The sequence below is a fragment of the Dermacentor silvarum genome, chromosome 10 (assembly GCF_013339745.2).
Source record: "Dermacentor silvarum isolate Dsil-2018 chromosome 10, BIME_Dsil_1.4, whole genome shotgun sequence".
Taxonomy (NCBI): Eukaryota; Metazoa; Arthropoda; class Arachnida; order Ixodida; family Ixodidae; genus Dermacentor; species Dermacentor silvarum.
The window spans coordinates 93,028,939-93,035,817 of NC_051163.1; positions in this window are offsets into that span (position 1 = coordinate 93,028,939).

Below are 6,879 nucleotides of genomic sequence, written 5' to 3' on the forward strand. Positions count from 1 at the left end.
GGGGGCGCAGGAGGCACCGGGGGCGCAGGAGGCCCCGGAGGCCCAGGAGGCGCCGGAGGCTCAGGAAGCACCACAGCACGAGGAGGCGACGGAGGTTCAGGAGGCGACGGAGGCCAAGGAGGCGCCTGAAGCCCAGGATTCGCCGTGGGCCCAGGAGGCACCAGAGGCCCAGGACGCCCCCTGCCCCTGGACGCCCACGAGGCCCATGAGCCCCGGGAGGAGAGGAACGTTCAGCTGTGACACCAAATGCGTATCTAGGGACCGGGTGCAGGGGGAATTGGCGACTTAATCTCCCACGCGAAAGGAGGAAAGCAGGAAGGCAGCGCTGGAGGGAGGGGGTGGGGCTCCTACTCTGCCGCAACTGCGTACTTGTGCTTTGCTCGGCTGCGGGCAGTCGCGCGCACGGTATCTTGAAAGTGATCTCCACATGGCTCTAAACTTTGTATGTGCTGTGCTTCCCTCGCTCAGTTTCAGTTGAACCGATAGACCGCATGAACCTTCGCTCGCTGCAGCCGCGCTTGCTCAAGCCAGCGTTCTGACAGTGGTCTGCATTTATCGAGTGTGACCTATTCATGTTCGCTTGTGCGCGCTGACACCATGCTTGTTCATTCAGGTAGTAATCGAATGTCTCCAAGTTTATACTGCCGATAAAACTACTATTCTTACTCCGTATAGCTCTCTACTAATTTGCTATCGTAATTGCTGCTTTGCCTTTCTGGCGAAACTGCAACTTTTTCATGCATCCGGTGGTCATGCGTTCCTTTAGGAGTTTTCTTCTTTTTTTTTCCTTGGACGCAACAAAAAGTCTCCCTTCGCTTACCTTTCGTGGTTTCCTGCTTTTCGTGATGAGCGCAATAAAAAGTCACCCCTAGCGTTACAGTCGTGGTTGCATTACAATCGAGTAAATACGGTATGTACCTGCCTGTGTACTCCCGGCCAAGGTAATATTTTGGTTAGTCCCGGTATTACTGCCTTCCATTTCTGTGTCCGTTAACATGACCCCTTCTCGATTAGGACTCTTCTATGTTATATCAGCAGCATAAGTTGCATCATGTGTTTTCCCTTACTCCAAAATTTTCTATATACGAGGTCTTTTTTCAGCTCATATGGTACACCTTCGCTGACCCCTTCTTGCATAGGTCTACCACCAATCCTGCGCATCATGTACCTGAGTGTTCTATTCTCTCTCTGCTGACTTCCCAGGTCTTCCACGGGTACATCAATTTGCCTTACTATTATATGCGTGTTCACCTCTTGTTCTTTATTCACTTTACTGTGGTCACAGTTCCTAAATCTGTTTGATGGGATAGGTTCTCTGAGCGACTATGGGTCATCGACTCCTCTCGGTCCCGGTATATTTCCTAAGATCAGGTGCTTCTACGCACCTGGCTGTCACAATTCCTGTATAGTACGGTGTAAATATATAGACCTTAGCCTCCGCGAGGTATCTCACCGAGCTGTCCAGGGACATAAGTGGTTTCACCTCTCCCGTCATGCTTTTTGGAGGTACCAAACTTTTCCTTACTAGCACAGTGTCCGCACCCGTGTCTCGTAATGCAGTAGCCTTCTTTCCTTCTTTACCTTCTACCGCTTACATATGTCGCTGTTTACTCTCGACAATGCATGGCGGCATTTGCGACCTCTAATCTTTCCTTTTCTTCAGACCTGCGAGCTTCACTAGGCGCTATAATCGTGGACGCTTCTCGTGGTCTGCGTTTGCATTCGTCATTTTGTGTCCGCTCTTGTTATATTACCGTTCACGTTGGTCGTCATGTCCCGCACGACAATGAATTGTCTGATGACCGGGACGGTCACGGAGGAAACAGCTCTGCTGTCCCTATGCGCCCATCCCTTTGGGGTTTCTCTTTCCGCTCATCTTCCTCTGAAGTGGGAGCATCTTTAACACCCTTTCCTAAATTTCTGAATACCTGCGCCGCTACAAATTGGTCTGTTTGCTCTGTCATCTCCTCCACAGTCTTTCATTTTCTCTCTTTCAGAAATATGGTCAAATCATTGGTACATCTAGCCAGGAATTGCTCACCCACAACTTTGTCGTGAACTCCTTCAAATGTTTTTTTTTACGTTTCGGCTAGCTCTATCCACCTCTCAAAATAGTTTGTCAGATGGCATGCGAGCTGCTTTCCCATTTCTGAATCTTCTGGTTCGCACAGTGTGAACTTTCCGGAAAACCGTTAGTGGTCAACTTGAACCTCTGCAATAAAGTATTTTTTTTACTTTTTCACAGTCTAACGATTCTTCCGCTGGCATCCGGCCAAACAGACTCAGAGCCTCCCTACTAAACACAGGCTCAGGTCGCTGGCCCACTTGCTCTTCACCCAGCCTTGGCCGACTGAGATCCTCTGAAACCGATGCAAATACGCATCTAGGTCATCTTTTCGCTCATCGAAAGGTGCCATTATTTTCCTGCGGTAAACTTGTCTCGCTCTGTGAGACGGTGAGTGGGATGACGCCGACCTTGATGTGCTAGTTGCTTCACGGGAAGCCGCATTCATTTCCGCTAGATTAATCATCGCCAAGATTTCTTTTAAATTCGAAGCATTTCTTGGTGAACATTTGCCACTTTGACAGTATCCATCTATCTATGTAGCCGCCTACGCCTTGGTGCTCTCATGGTCGTATCGTTTACTTGGTAGTTATCAAAATTGGCATAGTATGACAAGAGGGTTTGACTAACACAAATGATAGGTTATGACATGAATATGATGACGTGTGTCATGTAGGTCATGAAACAGCTGCCTACGCCTTGGTGCTCTCATGGTCATGTTAACTTGGTAGGTACCAAAATTGTCATAGTATAACAACCGTGTATGATGAACTTAAATGATACGTCATGACATGGATTTCATGACATGCATGTCACGCAGGTCATGAAACAGCCGCCTAAAACGAAAATGACCCAGCGGTAAAGCCGGCAGATCCCACACCCTGTGGGAACCGATGTTATGCGAAGCAGTGTGCGGAGAACCTATCAAGTTAAGGAAACAACCATGACGGCACCAAAACGTAGGCGACTGTTTGATGACCTACATTACAAGCATGTCAGGGAATTCATTTCAAGAGTCCTGAGGAGTCTCTTTGGCTAGGCCTAAAAGACCTTAAGGGGAAAGCCTTAGTCATGCAAATTACTATGTCTTCGATCATCATCTTCAGCCTTTTCCTTCACATAGTACCGCCGTATCTCGGGAAGTTTCGATAAGGGGTGGCATCCATGACAGCACAGCAGTCGCAGGAATAGTCGAAGAGGTTCGCATCCTAGACAGACAGGTAAAGGGGTGACGAGAGCCTCCTCAATTGTTCCGTAGGTTGAGGTGCAACGTGGAACACCAAGACATGTTTTCAGCATCGGCGCCAGTGCACTTTCCAGTGTACGCAAGCATGACAGGCTCATACTTGATAAAACTGGCAGGCTATACCGAATGTAGCCGACGTAGAGAGCCTGGTACAGCCGGAGTAGCGAATGCTCAGATGGACCCCACTTCCTACCTGCCAGAAAGCGAAAAACTTGAGCAAGCCCAGTTAATTTTTTCTTTAACATTGCCGCATGCTTGGGCCATGAAACACCGCGGTCAATGACAACGCCGAGGTATCTGTGGTGGGTGACATATGGGATGGCATTGCCATAGACCATAATTGGATACCAACACATAAGCTTCCGTGTGAACGCTATCGCAGCGAACTTATCTGGGGCCAGTTGCAGTCCTTGACACTGCAGGTACTGAGACGTTAAAGAAACAGATAGCTGCAATCTTGCACGAATTTGCGGTAGATAAGGAACATGTACACTATACCTGAATAAATCAAGCAGGCTAGTTGACTATTTGTTGCTACCCCGTTTCAAAGGGAATGCCAATAAATCATCATAATCACCATCATCCATCGGTGACGAAGAAGAAGCGTGACGTCGTTCAAACGTGCTAGAAGCACGTTCGCGTTGTGCTTTCGCGCATGCCGTGGCGGCGGGAAGTGACGTGGTGGTTGACGCTACTACCCCCACGATTCAGGCGTAGTACAAGGTCGATTCACATAGGTCGCGAAGCTTCGGGCGGAAAGAGGTTCAGAACGAATTGTCAATGACATCAGCAAGGGTGGTTATGGGAGCAGCGATTGAAGCGTGACTATGTTTGGGGGAACAACATTGAGAAAGAAAAAGCGTTTTATAAATGAAGAGATACACAGATAGATTCATTCAACGAAAACAAAGTTCCTATAAATTTTATATACGCGTGGCGAGAAATGAAGAGACAATTCTGTTTTACCTGATCATTATCAATAAATACCTTTTTTCAGCGCCACCTTAAGAGCGCCCACCGATAGCGGCGGGCGTTGAAGCCGCTATCACTTGCAATGCAATGCAGCTCTTGAAATGTGCAGAAATTCGCGCTCGTAAAGTTCAACTGTTACAATACGCCCCCCTCACATGTTGTGTTGTTTGCTTGCCGACGTTTGTCTAAATTTGGTGACGCAGGTACATTCATTGTTTCTTAACCTGTTCAGTCAAAAACAGTAAGTTGCGACCGCCAGATAATTGATTAATTTAGTTGTTTTCGTGCGACAGCGCTGGCCGACGGGCTTGCCGTCCGACGGAAGGACGAGCACTCTACGCCCAAAGCATTCGTCGGCCTCCAAAGAAAGTATGTTCTGTGCAGGGATGTGATTTCGACACCCGTACGGCTGACCTTTTCCTGCATCGCTTCCCGCGCTGAGAGCTCAGAACGCCCATCAAGTCGTATGGCGGGGCATTTGAATAAACGGTGTAATGGCAGGGCTCCGAAAACAAATTTCGCGCCTTGGAGAACAAAATGCCGTCACTTCTGTTTAACGGCTATGACGTCACATTATTTTTATTCCGCCGGAAGTGTTCCCTCCTCACACAGATGGCGATAAGCCCCATGAACCGCCGATGAACCGCCATTTTTTGAACGTATGGGCTTCTATGGAAGCTTCGTTACCTAAAGTCCCTATATAAGAAAAGTATCGCCATCCTTTGATAAACGCCGCTTCTCTCTCTCCCGTATCTCCGATTGGACGATGATAGCGCGCGCTTTTCACTTCTTTATATTTTCTTTTTTTCCGCCTCAGAGCCATGTTGAAAGTCCTCTGCGCAGCTGCAGTCGCCGGCGGCGGCGGCGCACGCCCGGCCTGAAAGCTTCAACGTGAATTTTCTAGGTGCGCCACCGTCGACTTGGCTTTCGCAAGCAAAAAGTAAAGAAAAAAATGCAGCGCTTTGGGAGAGGAGGCGGCGGAGGAAAGAGTAGATGGCGGTACTTTTCTTATATAGGGACTTTATCGTTACCAGGTATATCTACCTTGCGTAATACCTCATGCTCGGTTAATTCTCAGTCAGTCATCGTTCCGACGGTGTGCCGTGCGCGTTTGTGTCCAATGTGTGACAAGGTTACCGCGACTACGGCGTGACGTTTTAGTACCGCAACAGAGGAACGTGAGGATTCTCGCTTCGCTTGGCGTGGTATTTGGATTCGCTGCGCTACATCGCCGTTCCTACCTGCGACGACCCGCCAGAGGTGTTATATATTTTATTTTCTCCCTGTGTTGAGCGTTTGGTTGCTCGACTGAGAGGATTCCCGACATGGCACGCGACGGCAGCTTCTGCGGGCTTCCGGCTTTGGCGGCGACGGTGATCGTCCTCGGCTGTCTTGTCGGTGAGTGTTTATTTTTTGGGCCGTCCCGTTTCGGCTGCATTGTTTTAGCGAGCCTCTGAGATCCGTCTCACACGTGAACACGGTCGCAGGAGGAAAAAAGAAAAAAGGTGCGGGCCCTGCCGCGTGCATCGAAAATGGTGTCATCCGCCGCGGCGCACCAGCACAAAAAAGCCAAAAAAGCACAAAAAGCCGCGAATCGGCATAAAAATTCGTCAGGAATGTGCTCGGAACGCCGTCTTGCGTGGAAGCTGAGGAGTCCTAACCCCGTCCGCTAGGGGGGCTTAAGACTAACCGCATAGGCAATTGCGTGAGTCAAAACACCTCGCATGATTTAACCTTCACCAGCAACACAGACAATACCATCTGGGAGAATACGGAACTTAATATTGGGAGTGATGATTACATTCGCTCCATTACGGTACCCTCACAGGCGACAAAGGGAAAAAGCTAAAAAATTAAGCGCAATAAATAGGACGCTTTCCGGTATGTTGGCAATAGACGTGAACCACACCCATTACAATACATGAAGAGTGGATATCCACTCTTCTCAAAGACGCAGCTAAGACAACCACGGTGGTAGAGCAGGAGGAGGACGAGCTAGCTCCTGATGCTAAATTGGTGCATACGTGGTCTGCGGAGCAGCGCTTGCAGAAACGCTAGCTCGCGTAAAAACACAATCGTGGCCTACGCGAACGCCTCGCCCAACTCGAAAGGGATATCGAGAAATACTCACGACCGGCTCAATCTGGAACACTGTCACCAGCTATAGGACCGGCCTTAATGGCCAGGTAGGATGCAAAAACACCTGGTTCGTGCTTAAACAGCTTATTGACCCCACTAAGACTAGAACAGCATCACAAAGAAGCTTCAAAGAATCATACACTCCTTTCCGGGAGATAATGATGCCCTCTTTGAAGCTCTAAAATACCTCTACTTCATACAAGCACCGATATTCCCCTGCCTGTAGGTTCTACCGGAAACAGGGAATTGGACAGTGAAATTATGGGAATTTGAAGAACGTGCTGCCCTAAACAGTATCAAAACTACAGCGGCGGCTGGCGAGGACCGTATCACTAATAAAATGCTACGTAACATAGATGATCAGTCGGTTACTGAATCACCAACCTTTTCAACATACACTGGAAAGAGGGGACTACACCCACCAGCTGTAAACATGGAAATGTAATCTTCATAGCGA